This window comes from Ranitomeya variabilis, chromosome 6 (assembly GCF_051348905.1).
Source record: "Ranitomeya variabilis isolate aRanVar5 chromosome 6, aRanVar5.hap1, whole genome shotgun sequence".
Taxonomy (NCBI): Eukaryota; Metazoa; Chordata; class Amphibia; order Anura; family Dendrobatidae; genus Ranitomeya; species Ranitomeya variabilis.
The window spans coordinates 320,719,639-320,735,708 of NC_135237.1; the positions used below are offsets into that span (position 1 = coordinate 320,719,639).

At 44.6% G+C, this 16,070-nt stretch overlaps 1 long non-coding RNA gene across 1 annotated transcript; it reads right to left on the bottom strand.

Annotated features, from left to right (window-relative positions):
- Positions 1–5,045: 5,045 nt before the first annotated feature.
- On the bottom strand, positions 5,046–5,837 carry LOC143781136 (uncharacterized). Its single transcript, XR_013216582.1, has 3 exons — positions 5,816–5,837; positions 5,665–5,725; positions 5,046–5,574 (listed from the first exon to the last, which is right to left on the bottom strand). It is a non-coding gene; the product is annotated as an uncharacterized LOC143781136 (long non-coding RNA).
- Between the last annotated feature and the right edge of the window lie 10,233 nt (positions 5,838–16,070).

Here is a 16,070-nt window from a genome sequence, read left to right on the forward strand (position 1 = left end):
AAATCTTTTGCCATTGATACTCTGCAGTCTAAGTTCATTTTGTCTGTGACTGATTTTTTCACTGTCTTCCATTTCCGTCGATGCCTATGTGGATTCAGGCGCTGCCCTGAGTCTTATGGATTGGTCATTTGCTAAACGCTGCGGTTTTAGTCTAGAGCCTCTGGAAGTTCCTATTCCTCTGAAAGGAATTGATTCTACACCATTGGCTATGAATAAACCGCAGTATTGGACACAAGTGACCATGCGCATGACTCCCGTTCATCAGGAGGTGATTCGCTTCCTTGTACTGTATAATTTACATGATGTACTAGTGCTTGGTCTGCCATGGTTACAAACTCATAATCCTGTCCTGGACTGGAAAACAATGTCTGTGCTAAGCTGGGGATGTCAGGGGGTTCATGATGATGCACCTCCGATTTCTATCGCTTCATCTACTCCTTCGGAGATCCCTGCGTTTTTGTCGGATTATAGGGATGTTTTTGAGGAGCCTAAGCTCAATTCGCTCCCTCCCCATAGAGAGTGTGACTGTGCTATAGAATTGATTCCTGGCAGTAAGTTCCCTAAGGGTCGTTTATTTAATCTGTCACTGCCAGAGCATACTGCTATGCGGAATTATATTAAGGAGTCCTTGGAAAAGGGACATATTCGTCCATCTTCGTCCCCTCTGGGAGCAGGTTTTTTTTTCGTGGCAAAAAAAGATGGTTCCCTTAGGCCTTGTATAGATTATCGCCTTCTGAATAAGATTACAGTCAAATACCAGTATCCATTGCCATTATTTACTGATTTGTTTGCTCGCATTAAGGGGGCTAGGTGGTTCACTAAAATAGATCTTCGTGGTGCGTATAATCTGGTGCGGATAAAACAGGGTGATGGGTGGAAAACCGCATTTAATACGCCTGAGGGCCATTTTGAGTATTTGGTAATGCCTTTTGGACTCTCCAATGCTCCGTCAGTCTTTCAGTCCTTTATGCACAATATTTTCCGTGAATATCTGGATAAGTTTATGATTGTGTATTTGGATGATATTTTGGTGTTTTCTGATGACTGGGAGTCTCATGTTCTACAGGTCAGGAAGGTGTTTCAGGTTTTGCGGGCCAATTCTCTGTTTGTGAAGGGCTCAAAGTGTCTCTTCGGAGTCCAGAAGATTTCTTTTTTGGGGTACATTTTTTCTCCTTCTACTATTGAGATGGATCCCGTTAAGATTCAGGCTATTTGTGACTGGACACAACCTACATCTGTTAAGAGCCTTCAGAAGTTCTTGGGGTTTGCTAATTTTTATCGTCGGTTCATTGCTAATTTTTCCAGTATTGTTAAACCTTTGACTGATTTGACTAAGAAGGGTGCTGATGTTGCTGATTGGTCTCCTACGGCCGTGGAGGCCTTTCGGGAACTTAAGCGCCGGTTTTCTTCTGCTCCTGTGTTGTGTCAACCAGATGTTTCACTTCCTTTCCAGGTGGAGGTTGATGCTTCCGAGATTGGAGCGGGGGCGGATTTGTCACAGAGAAGTTCTAATGGCTCGGTGATGAAGCCATGTGCTTTCTTCTCTAGAAAATTCTCGCCCGCCGAGCGCAATTATGATGTGGGTAATCGGGAGCTTTTGGCCATGAAGTGGGCATTTGAGGAGTGGCGTCATTGGCTTGAGGGTGCTAAACATCGCGTGGTGGTCTTGACTGATCACAAGAATCTCATTTACCTTGAGTCTGCCAGGCGTTTGAATCCTAGACAGGCTCGTTGGTCGTTATTTTTTTCTCGTTTCAATTTCGTGGTTTCATACCTGCCAGATTCAAAGAATGTGAAGGCAGATGCTCTTTCCAGGAGTTTTGTGCCTGACTCTCCTGGAGACACTGGGCCTGCTGGTATCCTTAGGGATGGGGTAATATTGTCCGCCGTATCCCCAGACTTGCGACGCGCATTGCAGGAGTTTCAGGTGGATAAACCGGATCGATGTCCACCAGAAAGACTGTTTGTTCCGGATGATTGGACCAGTAGAGTCATCTCCGAGGTCCATTCTTCTGTGTTGGCTGGTCATCCTGGAATATTTGGTACAAGAGACTTGGTGGCCAGGTCTTTTTGGTGGCCTTCCTTGTCTAGGGATGTGCGTACCTTTGTGCAGTCTTGTGAAGTGTGTGCTCGAGCTAAGCCTTGCTGTTCACGGGCTAGTGGGTTGTTGTTATCCTTGCCCATCCCGAAGAGGCCTTGGACGCACATTTCCATGGATTTTATTTCTGATCTCCCGGTTTCACAGAAAATGTCCGTTATCTGGGTTGTGTGTGACCGCTTTTCTAAGATGGTTCATTTGGTGCCCTTGCCTAAGTTGCCCTCCTCCTCTGAGTTGGTTCCTTTGTTTTTTCAGAACGTGGTTCGTTTGCATGGGATTCCGGAGAATATCGTTTCTGACAGGGGATCCCAGTTTGTGTCTAGATTTTGGCGGACGTTTTGTGCCAAGATGGGCATTGATTTGTCTTTCTCGTCTGCATTCCATCCTCAGACGAATGGCCAGACGGAGCGAACTAATCAGACCTTGGAAACTTATTTGAGGTGTTTTGTTTCTGCTGATCAGGATGACTGGGTTGCTTTTTTGCCACTGGCCGAATTTGCTCTTAATAATCGGGCTAGTTCGGCCACGTTGGTCTCTCCTTTTTTTTGTAATTCGGGGTTTCATCCTCGTTTTTCCTCTGGTCAGGTGGAGTCTTCGGATTGTCCTGGAGTGGACGTGGTGGTGGACAGGCTACAGAACATTTGGAATCAGGTGGTGGACAATTTGAAGTTATCTCAGGAGAAGACTCAGCAGTTTGCTAATCGCCGTCGCCGCGTGGGCCCCCGACTTTTTGTTGGGGACTTGGTGTGGTTGTCTTCTCGTTTTGTCCCTATGAAGGTCTCTTCTCCTAAGTTCAAGCCTCGGTTCATCGGTCCTTATAGGATCTCGGAGATTGTTAACCCTGTATCTTTCCGTTTGGATCTCCCAGCATCGTTCGCTATTCATAATGTGTTCCATCGGTCGTTGTTGCGGAGGTATGAGGTGCCTGTTGTTCCTTCGGTCGAGCCTCCTGCTCCGGTGCTGGTGGAGGGAGAATTGGAGTATGTTGTTGAAAAGATCTTGGATTCTCGTGTTTCCAGACGCAAACTCCAGTATTTGGTTAAGTGGAAGGGTTATGGTCAGGAGGACAATTCCTGGGTGGTCGCCTCCGATGTTCATGCGACTGATTTGGTCCGCGCCTTCCATAGAGCTCACCCTGATCGCCCTGGGGGTTCTCGTGAGGGTTCGGTGACCCCTCCTCAAGGGGGGGGTACTGTTGTGGATTCTGTTTGCGGGCTCCCTCTGGTGGTTACTGCTGGTACTGGGTGACTTTGGTGGGTTGCGGCCTTTGGTTTCCATCTGTCCATCAGAGGCTGGGTGTTTCCTATTTTACCTGGCCTTTCTGTCATTTCCCTTGCCGGCTATCAATGTGTTCAGATGTGCTCTGTTTGGTTCCTGCCTACCTGCTCCCAGATCTTTCAGGATAAGCTAAGTGCTGATTTTCAGTTGTTTGTTTTTTTGTCCAGCTTGCTTAGAATGTCTCTTTGTTAGCTGGTTGCTCTAGTGGACTGAGGTTCTCCCCATGTGCCATGAGTTGGCACATGGGTTCTTGTAATCTCAGGATGGTTTTTTTGATTAGGGTTTTTTGCTGACCGCTCAGTCCCCTTTTGTGTCATTCTGCTTTCTAGTTTTCAGCGGGCCTCTATTTGCTAAAGCTATATACATCATCTCTATGTGTGTGCCTTCCTCTCATTTCACCGTCAATACTTGTGGGGGGCAACTATATCTTTGGGGTTAATTCCTCTGGAGGCAAGTGAGGTCTTTGTTTCCTCTGCAGTACTAGTTAGCTCTTAGGCTGGTGCGTGGCATCTAGAACCAACGTAGGCACGCTCCCTGGCTATCTCTAGTTGCGTTTGTCAGGCGTAGGGCAGCGGTCAGCCCAGGTTCCATCACCCTAGAGCTCGTCCGATATTTATTATACTTTGCTAATCCTGTGCTATCCCTAGCCATTGGGGATTCATGACAGATATGGAAGGCCATGCCAGGGTCCTGCTGCATCATGGTGTCAGTGGAGGAGGTCCAAGCAAAAGCAGCGGTTGTCATGGTGGTGGCGGTGGCATGTCCAACTGCACTCGGCATGGTGGTGGTGCTGTACTGGTGTCCGGCAGTGCTAGGAATTGAGGTGGCCGTGCACCGGTATGCAGCAGAGGTCGGCATTGAGGTTAATCATGACAGTGAAGGCACAGGTGGATATGCTGACACTGTCTGCTGGAAAGACCGACTCTGCTGCATAGCCTGCATGTAAGCAGCATTGCAGGCCTGCATGACACTCAGCTGGAGATCAGGAGTAAGGTGTTCCGACATACCCTGCTCAATTTGGTTAAAAAAAATGATGTGCTGGCCTCTGGAGGTCGGCTTTCACTTGGTCAAGGTTTTTGGTGACCTCCTGGATACGTTCATTCAAGAGGTTATGTGAAATATCCATTTGGTCACTCAAAGCCTTGATTGCGTCATGTAAAACCGAGCTCAAGTGCAAAAACTCGGGCATGAGTGACCTTTCCGAGGCCCTCTGCTGCTGCCAGGAGGAGCCCAAAAAAAAGGGGCAGTGGAAGAGGACTGCAAAAGGGGAAGACCTGATGGACCAGCTCCCTGGTCTCCAGATAGTGTGGAAGGCCCACTTGCTGCAGCGCAGCTGGATGGCTGGGACGGGTCCGTGGCTGTCGGATGAAGGACCGCTCCAGAACCTGGGCCAACAGTTGTGCTCCATGTGCTGTGAAAAAAGGAAAAAGAAAATTAATACCAAGAATTAACCAGACGAAAAATCCTGTGGAATAGAAATATACAGATTATGGCAATACAATACAACCTAATGCAAGGGAAAAATATTTACGTTCTCTGGGCAAGGACCGGTCTTAAAAATGCCAGAACGCGATGGTATTTGCATTTTCTGATCCTTGCTCCTGAACCACTGGGAACACGGCTCTCTTGACGCAGGTCCTTGTTGAAGCGGTCCTTCATTGAACGCCAACGTGTTTTGACTTTGGCCACTGGTAAAAAAAAAAAAAGGTCAGAAAATGGACTTTTGGCTGTGCTCACACAACTGTGTGTGATGAGAGAAACTCCTGAGAGTTTCTTTCATCACACACAGTTGTGTGAGCACGGCCAAGGTCTCTGCTGCTTCACACTGCAGTGCAATCCCGGGTGTCCCACAACAGGACTCGCTCTTGGACCAGGGAGATGAGGAGGTCATTTTCAATTAGGTCTTCCTCCCGTTGTGGAACCTAAAAATTAAATAAAGTCATTAAAGTTTAGTGAATTAACATAAGGAAAAAAAAGAAAAAAGATGCTGAGAAATGGCATGAATAGGAAAGTCAACATACAAAAGGATTCCAGAAGAAAAAAGTTAAGAAATAGGAATGGAAAGAAAAGAAGATTCAAGAATATTAGACTGAGGATACAGTAAACAGTCAGCCTTGTATACGTAGCCGCTGCCGTCTTTCCACCCGACCTTGAGTCCGCTGCTCCTGCCCAGTTTGTGCCGCAGTTGAAGAAGAGCTCTAAAAAAATAAAAAATTCAAATTGTCACATGTGTAGATGTGACAGTGAATACTTACCAATCTGACGAGGCAAGTACTCACCTCACCGACATGCTCGACTTCCGACTGCCCAGGACGAAACTCCTCATCAGAAGAAGAAGCAGAAGACATTCTGATGCATGCAGAAAGAAAGAAATGCAAGAAATTAGGACATGTAGAGACAGAAAATAGAAAATAAAGGCATTGGATAGGATATACTCACATTGTTCAGGGTCTTGTTTTCCTCCAAGATGTAGCCTGTGTCTCGTCTGCTTCAGTGTCTGCTGAGTAGTGACCTGCAAATGTCCACTCCCTCCCTTTATCACCTTGTATGTGGGGGGTGGCTTATCAATGTCTAGACATGTTTTTCTCTATTGAAACGCATGCGTTCACGAACGCAAGCAAACGCAGATGCTTGTGAATGCATGCGTTCATATAGACAGTAATGCGTTTTTTTGCCGCAATCCTTGCTCAATCGACCGCATGCGTTTCCAGGCGGCAAATTGACACCTCTAAAAATTACTTCATGTTGCATTTCCGCGCCAAGCCGCAAACGACGAAACAACGCATGCGTCGTCAAACGCGGCAAAACGCGAAAAATCAAAACAGCATGCGTCCCTAATGTTAAATATAGGAATACACAACGCATGCGGATATATGCAGTAGAAACGCTGCGGACACAACTGCAAATGTGAAACCAGCCTAAGCTGTACTGTACAGCCACATATGGGGTATTTCTACATTCAGCAGGCACTGTGGGACAAATTGTGGGTCCATTTTTACCATTTTCCCAGCATGAAAATGTAAAATCTTGGGCTAACACAATTTTGATGGTAAAAATGTAAATGATTCTTTCTTCTCTGCCCAATGGTATAAAATTCTGTGACACACCTGTGGTGCCAATATAATCACTGCACTCCTAGATGAATTCATTGAGAGGTTTAGTTTGTAAAATGAGGTCACTTATGGGGGATTCTGCTGTTCTGGCACCTCAGGGGCTCTGCCAAAATGACATGGCACCTTCAAACCAATGTAGCAAAATCTGCACTGCACTGTAATATGGCGCTTCTTCTCTTCTGAACTTTGCACTGTGCTTCAAAAGTAGTTTTGACAACATATGAAGTATCGGTGAATTCAGGAGAAATTGCAAAACTATTATTGGGGTCCATTTTCTCCTGTTACCCTTGTGAAAATACAAAATTATGATGTAAATATGATTTTTGCAGGAAAAATTAGATTTTTTTATTTTCACGACTTAATGTTATAAACTTCTGTGAAGTACTTGTGGGTTCAAGATGCTACACATATACACATCTATATAAGTTCCCTAAGGGGTCTAGTTTCCAAAAATTGTGTCACTTGTGGGGGGTTTCCAATGATAAGGCACATCGGGGGTTCTACAAACAAGGCATGGCGTCGGCTAATTATTCCAGTAAATTTTATATTCAAAAAGTGAAATGGCACTCCTTCCCTTCCAAGCCCTGCCCTGCACCCATACAGTTGTTTTCCTCCACATATTGGGTACTTGCACACGCAGTAGAAATTGCACAACAATTCTGTGGAGCAATCTCTCCTTTTACCCTTATGAAATTGCAAAATTTGGAGATAAAGATTTATCTGAGAAGAATGATTTTTTTTTTCATGGCTATATGTTATAAACTTCTGTGAAGCACCTGCGGTTTCAAGGTACTCAATACACATCTAGATAAGTTCCTTAAGGGGTCTAGTTTCCAAAATGGTGTCACTTGTTGGTGGTTTCCACTGTTTAAGCACATCAAGGGCTCACCAAACTTGGCATGGCATCTGCTAATTATTTCAGTAAACTTTACTTTCAAAAGGTCAAATGTGCTCCTTCCCTTCCAAGCCCTGCCCTGCACCCAAACAGTTGTATGAAGCAATTTCTCCTTTTACCCTTATGAAACTGCAAAATTTGGAGCTAAAATAGATTTATCTGGGAAAAATTTGATTTTTTTTATAGCTTCACGGCTTAACTTTATAAACTTCTGTGAAGCACCTGGGGGTTTAAGGTGTTCAATACACATCTACATAAATTCCCTAAAGGGTCCAGTTTCCAAAATGGTGTCACTTGTGGGGGGTTTCCACTGCTTAGGCAAATCAGGGGCTCTACAAACATGAGATGGTGTCTTCTAATTATGCCAGCAAATTTTACATCATTATCTATGAACTGTTTCAATATTTATGGACATAACTGTTTATCACTCACATAATGGCAATTCTGCTTCACGTCACCTGTCTTATATATGGCATTTTTCTGTGCTGTGTTGTGCATAAATATGTGATTCTTCAGAATTTCTATTAGTCACTCTATGCCTGATGAAGAGACCGGAATAGTCTCGAAAGCTTGCAATTTGTTACCATCTTTTCAGGTAGCCAATAAAAGGTATCAACCACTGAGAACTCTCAATTCTAAATATTTTCACATCAAAAAGAAAAATTGCGCTCCATACTTTCCAAGCCCTCCCATGTGCCCAAACAGTAGATTTCTCCCACATATGGAGTGTCGGCATGCTCGGGATAAATTGCACAACAAATTGTATGGTCCGTTTTTCAGTCCCCCATGACAGCACCATGGAGAGAGGGGATCCAGCCTTCAGGGACAGGAAACCTACAGAAAAAAGGGCAGTGCCTCTCCCTCGCATCAGTTAGTTTCCTGTTCCTGATGGGTAAACCTTTGGTGTTCGGTACTTGGAATAAAGAAGAGGCAGGAGCCAAAGATCTGGGGCCAGCCAGTCCAGATATTGGTAGTGGGGACCGATGGGTCTGCAGGGTGAGCGGGGGGAAGTGGAGCCGCCGCTCCGTAGAGGAGGCAGGGGCTGCAGGGGTCCGACCTGAAGCACATGAGAATGGTGCCTGAGGTTGCAGGTGGAGCAAGATGGCTGCCGCTCCAGAAGTGAAATACTCCTTCCTGGTCCCCAGGCGGGTGCATTCGCAGAGACTCTCCCTCAGTAACGCATTGCATGGAAAGACAGGAAGTGATAGCACCCATGCGGCAGATTAAAAAACTGCTGCATTGGAGTGTTCCTTGCTGAATGCAGTTCCTCTTCAAATGAAGGACAGCGACCAGCAGCCACAGCCGCAGCCTAGGCAGCATCACCACCACATGCCGCAAAGAAGCTGATCTAGCAGTGTTAAGGATATGGAATCATATTTAGTTATGAAGATATACAAAATACATATATGCATAAATGTACATACAAAATGGACGCTTCTTAGTATATATATATATTGAAATAGAATGCTGATGTGGATCTTAGGACTATGTCTGCCAACATATTATGGCTCAGTAACTTTTGATGTATTGTTCTTTATGCTTGCCAATATCTTGACCTTTGGTGAATGTTGACATAACCAGCCTCAGACGATGAAGAACAAAGGAAGAACGTTATTATGTCCGGGAGTTAATGCTTCTATATTGTTCCTATATCCGTGAGTGGGTAATATCGCCATGAGGTAATGCATTGGCAAGCACCTTGCTTTTTCTCAATAAAAACCCCCTGTATTCCCTGTAATAAACAGAATTCATTTCAGACACAAACTCGCTGTCTGGTGTATTTCTTCGTGCACAACTCACATATAATTTGGCGGCAGACAATTAAGATGGGTCTCACCCTAGTGGGACAACCTCAACAGCAGCCACTCCACGCAGCGCAGCAGATCTGCTGTGATGAGCAAGTCACCTTCCTTGGATGATCATGTACAGGATCCTATCCCTCCTCCAGAACCGCTACCTGCGACCGCATCCACTGGTGAGTGACCTTTGAGAAAGTTCACCATTATAATGTGGGGCCCTTCTCTTCTCCTTAATAGGGAAAGAAAAAACCGGGGAAAATGAAAAACAGGAGTTGTCCCACCTGTAACAGAGCCTTGCCGGAATCCTGGAACAAGAAGCTCTGTGATTCCTATACACAGCAAATTCTTTGTGAGGAAACCCAGTATTTTGCTTCGGAACTTAGATCTGTAATCAGATCAGAGGTTCAGAGTGCCCTTTCATCCATAAAACAAGGGGTTAAAACTAAAAAAAAGGGATACTATAAGTTCTTCACAATCCAACCCCTTTTCCTTGGACATAGACTCGGATATATCAGACTCCTCTTCATCCTCAGATGATGGAATAGGGGGACGTCATTGTTTTCCTCTGTATGAGATAGACGAGTTAGTAAAGGCAGTGAGATCCACTATGGGGGTGGTGGGCCCTCGTCCTAAAAAGTCATTCCAAGATGTTATGTTTGGAGGTTTAGGCCAAAAGAAACGCAGGGTGTTTCCACTTAATGAGAATATATCTGCCCTAATTAAAAAAGAATGGGGGAGGCCGGATATGAAAAATTCTTTGGTGCCTTTCCTTAAAAGGAAGCATCCACATCTTAGGACAACGCCCCTAATTGGACCTGGCTGTTGCTAAAGCCTCAAATAAATTCACCCTTCCCTTCGAGGACATGGGTACACTTAAAGACCCCTTGGAAAAAAAGCAGACACCTTTCTTAAATTGGCTTGGGAGTCAGTGGGGGAAACCTTAGGCCAGCTATAGCGGCAACATGTACCTCCAGATCCCTAATGATATGGGTGGATCAGCTGGAGAAACAACTGAGGGAAGGGGCACCCAGGAATAAATTCTTAGAATCCATTCCCATGATAAGAGGTGCAGCCACCTTTCTGGCAGATTCGTCGGCTGACTCCGTCCGATTAACATCCAAATCCGCAACCCTCTCAAATGTAGCCTGGAGAGCCCTATGGCTTAAATGTTGGCCATGGGACTTACAAACAAAACTTAAGTTATGCTCAATCCCATGTGAGGGCCAATATTTATTCGGGGAGGCACTAGATGATAACCTCCAAAAAGCTGGGGATAAGAAAAAGGCCCTCACATGATCTGTATCTGTATCATTTTAACGGTCCTTTCGGAGCAAAAAGTTTTTTCATAAAAAACCCCCGAGAGAGCAAAACAGATGGGATGAGTGGAGAAGAAAAGATAGAGGGTTCCTCTTTGTCAGTTCTTCCCAAGACAAAAAATCCTCAAAGTGACAGTTTCCCCAGGGTGGGGGGAAGATTAACCCCTTTCCTTCCGGCCTGGGAAAAAATTTCAAACAGCTCTTGGATTTTAAATCTAATCAAGTCAGGCTTACGGATAGACTTTTTTTTCTCTCCCCCCTCAAAATTACGTAGTGACTCGCCTAAGATCCTCTATACAGGAACAAAAAGCCTTAGAAAGCGAGGTCATGAAAAATCAGTCCTTCAGGAAGTCCTCCCTCAAGTTATTTCTAGTATCAAAACCAGATGGCACTTATCGGATGATTATAAACTTACTTGAATGGATACATCAAAAATCAAAGATTCAAGATGGAGTCAATAAAGTCCACCATCAAAATACTATTCCCGACCTGTTTTATGAGCGTCTTGGATCTCAGCGACACGTACTATCATGTCCCCATCCACGAACAGTCCAGGAAATTCATCAGACTAGCAGTTTCCATAAGAGGGGAAATAAGGGAATTCCAATACAGGGCCCTTCCCTTTGGGATGTCTATAGCCAGAGGACAGAGAGACAGAGTAATAAGAACCCTAGGGAACCTGGGCTGGCTTCTAAATCTGATGAAATCAAGACTAGAGCCCAGCAGAGTACAATAATTCCTAGGGCTAACTTTGGACTCTCAAAATCAAGAGTGTCTCCTCCCAGTTCACAAAAAAGAAAAAAATTATCCATGTAGTGACCAAAGCCTTATGGAACCCCTCCATGACACTGAGGGAAGCCATGTCACTACTGGGATCCCTTTCCGCCTGTCTACCGGCAGTACAGTGGGCACAACTACACACAATGGATCCCCAGTGGGATATATTAGAAAATCAGTGGGCACTAAAGCATTATTTAAAGGGTCACATTTCTCTAAATTCTGCTTCTCTTCATTCCCTGGGTAACAAAAGTGTCCCACATAATTACTACCGATGCAAGCCACATGGGATGGGGGGCTCACATGGAAAACTGGGTTACTCAGGAGGAGTGGGGAAGCCAGGAACTAGGAGCTTCCTCGAACCAGAAAGAATTCTGGGCTGTGGGTCACGCTCTGTCGAAATTTCTTCTTTTTTTGTGGGGACATCACATCCGCATATTCTCGGACAATCAAGTAACAGTGGCTAATATAAACCATCAGGGAGGAACCAGGTCCCGAGCTCTGATGGATGCCTCCTCCTGGATCATCAGCTTCATGGAAAAAAACCTTTTGTCCCTTTCTGCACTACACATTTGGGGGATAGAAAATCAAAAGGCAGATTTTCTGAGCTGCACTTAGCTAAGGCAGGGCGAATGGGTTTTAAATCAGTCCATTTTCGATCAGATTGCTAAGATGTGGGGAACTCCAGAGATAGATTTATTTGCCAATTTCCACAGCAAAAAAGTAGAGGGATTTTGCTCTCTGAATCCCAGTGGGAATCTCCACGCCCTAGATGCCTTAATGATCCCATGGACTCACAGTCCAAGATATGCCTTTCCCCCGATCATCCTTATTCCAGCAGTCATACAGAAAGTCAGGGAAGACAAGACAAGGATGATACTTACAGCCCCTTTCTGGCCAAGAAGAACTTGGTTCTCCTGGCTGAGGATGCTATCGATCACCGACCCTTCGATCCTACTGGATCTCCCGGACGTTCTATCTCAGGGCCCGGTGTTACATCCTCGGGAGGCGAACCTTCATGTAACAGCATGGAATTTGAAGGGGCACTGCTGAGAGATAAGGTGTTTTCACAGAACTTAGTTGCTACACTGTTAAAAAGTAGGAAACCAGTTACTACAAAGGCTTACGGTAAAGTCTGGAAAAAATTCCTGTCTGCCTCTGGAGTAAGAGTTCACGTTGGGGCCCCAATTACTAAAACCCTTGAATTTCTACAAAAGGGACTAGATCGAGGCCTAGCAGTCAGTATTCTAAAGGTACAGGTGGAAGCTTTAGGGGCACTATATAATCAAGACATTGCAGGTAACCCATGGGTACTGTGGTTCATTAAAGCCTTGGCAAGATCCAGACCGATAGTTAGTCGTAAGCTACCATCTTGGGATCTAAATCTGGTATTATCTGCGCTAACTGGTCCCCCATTCGAGCCCATAGATGCAGCCCCTCTCAAGATCCTATCTTTTAGTAGCTCTGACATCGGCTCGCAGAGTAAGTGATATTCAAGCCCTATCTGCGGGTCCTACTTTTATGAAACTTTTAGATGATAGAGTTATCCTAAAGCCTGATCCGGCCTATCTACCAAAGGTGGCATCCCAATTCCATAGGTCCCAAGAGATAGTCCTTCCTTCCTTTTGCTCATATCCTAGGAATAGGGAAGAGGAAAAATTTCACACCCTAGACGTTAACCCCTTACTGACCTCGGACGGAATAGTACATCAGAGGTCAGCTCCCCTGCTTTGATGCAGGGCTCCGCGGTGAGCCCGCATCAAATCCGGGACATGTCAGCTGTTTTGAACAGCTGACATGTGCCCGCAATAGGCGTGGGCAGAATCGCGATCTAACTATCGCATCCGGCCGGGCGGCCAGATATGAGCGCATCGCCGACCCCCGTCACATGATCGGGGGTCAGCGAAGCTTCAGAATAGTAACCATAGAGGTCCTTGAGACCTCTATGGTTACTGATCCCCGGCAGCTGTGAGCACCACCCTGTGGTCGGCGCTCACAGCACACCTGATTTTCTACTACATAGCAGCGAACAGCAGATCGCTGCTATGTAGCAGAGCCGATCTTGCTGTGCCTGCTTCTAGCCTCCCATGGAGGCTATTGAAGCATGGCAAAAGTAAAAAAAAAAAGTTAAAAAAAATGTGACAAAAATAAAAAAAACATAAAAGTTTAAATCACCCCCCTTTCGCCCCAATCAAAATAAATCAATAAAAAAAAATCAAACCTACACATATTTGGTATCGCCGCGTTCAGAATCGCCCGATCTATCAATAAAAAAAGCATTAACCTGATCGCTAAACGGCGTAACGAGAAAAAAATTTGAAACGCCAGAATTATGTTTTTTTGGTCGCCATGACATTGAATTAAAATGCAATAACGGGCGATCAAAAGAATGTATCTGCACCAAATTGGAATCATTAAAAACACCAGCTCGGCACGCAAAAAATAAGCCCTCAACCGATCCCAGATCATAAAAAATGGAGACGCTACGAGTATCAGAATATGGCGCAATTTGTTTTTTTGTTTTTTTTAGCAAAGTTTGGAATTTTTATTCACCACTTAGATAAAAAATAACCTAGTCATGTTAGGTGTCTATGAACTCGTACTGACCTGGAGAATCATAATGGCTGGTCAGTTTTAGCATTTAGTGAACCTAGCAAAAAAGCCAAACAAAAAACCAGTGTGGGACTGCACTTTTTTTGCCATATCACTGCAGTTGGAATTTTTTTCCTGTTTTATAGTACACGACATGGTAAAACCAATGATGTCGTTCAAAAGTACCACTCGGCCCGCAAAAAATAAGCCCTCACATGGCCAAATTGACTGAAAAATAAAAAAGTTAAGGCTCTGGGAAGGAGGGGAGCGAAAAACGAACACGGAAAAACGGAAAATCCCAAGGTCATGAAGGGGTTAAAAGGTGTCTGATTCAGTACCTGAACTGAGCCCACCCAGAGTTGTAGGAAGGAAGGCTCTCTCTTTGTATGCTTCCAGGGGCCTAAGAAGGGACTCAAGGCGTCCAAAGCGAGGCGGAAAAGAGATGTGATAGCCATAGCCTACTCATCCAGGGGGAACATCGTTCCAGAGGGCTTGAAAGCTCATTCCACAAGGGCCATAGCGACCTCATGGGCAGAGAGGTCTGAGGTATCGATAGAACAAATCTGTAAGGCGGCCACCTGGTCATCACCTTCAACCTTTTTTAGTCACTATCATCTAGACCTAGCCTCCACGTCTGACTTGACCTTCGGAAGAAGAGTTCTTCAGGCTGTGGTCCCTCCCTAAGGCCGGAGACACACTGGTGCGAGATACGGCTGAGTCTCGCTGGTTAAAAGCAAGCTGTGGCACCTGCACTCTGGAGCGGAGCGTGCAGCTGCATAGCAATACATGGAGCCGCACGCTCCGTTCCGGAGTGCCGGTTCCACAGCTTGCTTTTAACCAGCGAGACTCGGCCGTATCTCGCACCAGTGTGTCTCCGGCCTAAAACTACAAATCTCTATAATTCTTTCCATGGTGCTGTCATGGGCGACTCAGAAAAGCATAGTTACTTACCGATAACGGTATTTCTCAGAGCCCATGACAGCACCCACTTATTCCATCCCATCATGTGTGTAGTGAGCACATTTTACTATTCGTAGCATGGTTTTTGTATAGGCACAGTGTTTTTTCCGATAAGTAGTATTAAAATGTATATATATTTCTGTTGTTGTCATTAACCTGGAGGTCCTCAGATGCTCTGTAAACCAACTGATGTGAGGGAGAGGTACGTCCATTTATCTGTAGGTTTCCTGTCCCTGAAGGGTGGATCCCCTCTCTCCGTGGTGCTGTCATGGGCTCTCAGAAATACAGTTATCGGTAAGTAACTATGCTTTTTCTCCTGTTACCCTTGCAAAAGTGAAAAAATAGGTGTATAGGAAAATTTTTGTGAAAGAAAAGTAAATATTTATGATTTCCTTCCACATTCCAAAAATTCCTGTGAAGCACCTGAAGGGTTAATAAACTTCTTGAATGTGGTTTTGAGTACCTTGAGGGGTGCAGTTTTTTTAAAGTGTCACTTTTGGGTATTTCTGTCATATAGGCCCCTTAAAGTCTCTTCAAATGTGAGGTGGTCCTTAAAAAATGGTTTTGCAAATTTTGTTGTAAAAATGAGAAATTGCTGGTCAGCTTTTAACCCTTAAAACTTCCTAACAAAAAAGTTTTTTTCAAAAATTGTGCTGACATAAAGTAGCCATGTGGGAAATGTTGTTATTAACCATTTTGTGTGATATGACTCTCTGATTTAAGGGCATACAAATTTGAAGTTTGAAAATTGTGATATTTTCAAAATTGTTGCCAAATTTAAATTTTTTTCCACAAATAAACGCAAGTCATATCAAATAAATGTTACCATTATCATGAAGTCCAATTTGTCACGAGAAAACATTCTCAGAATAATTGGGATCCATTGAAGCATTCCAGCCTTATGACCTCATAAAGTGAGAGGTCAGAATAGTAAAAATTGGCCTGGTCAGGAAGATTAAACAGGCTTTGGGGCGACAGGGTTAAACAGGCACTTTTCATCCGTGTTCACCAATGATCAGTCTGTTCTAGTGATCTTTTAACAAGGCAAAAATCAAAGTTCACCACCTGATATATCAAGTTCAACACAAGGAGAAGTACGTCTGTGTTTGAGCAAATTAAATATTAACGAAACCTTTGAACCAGATGGCATTCATCCACGGATACTGAGGGATTTGAGCTCAGTAATTAATAGGCCATTGAATCTCATTTTCTTAGACTCTATTGTAACAGGGGTTGTACCTC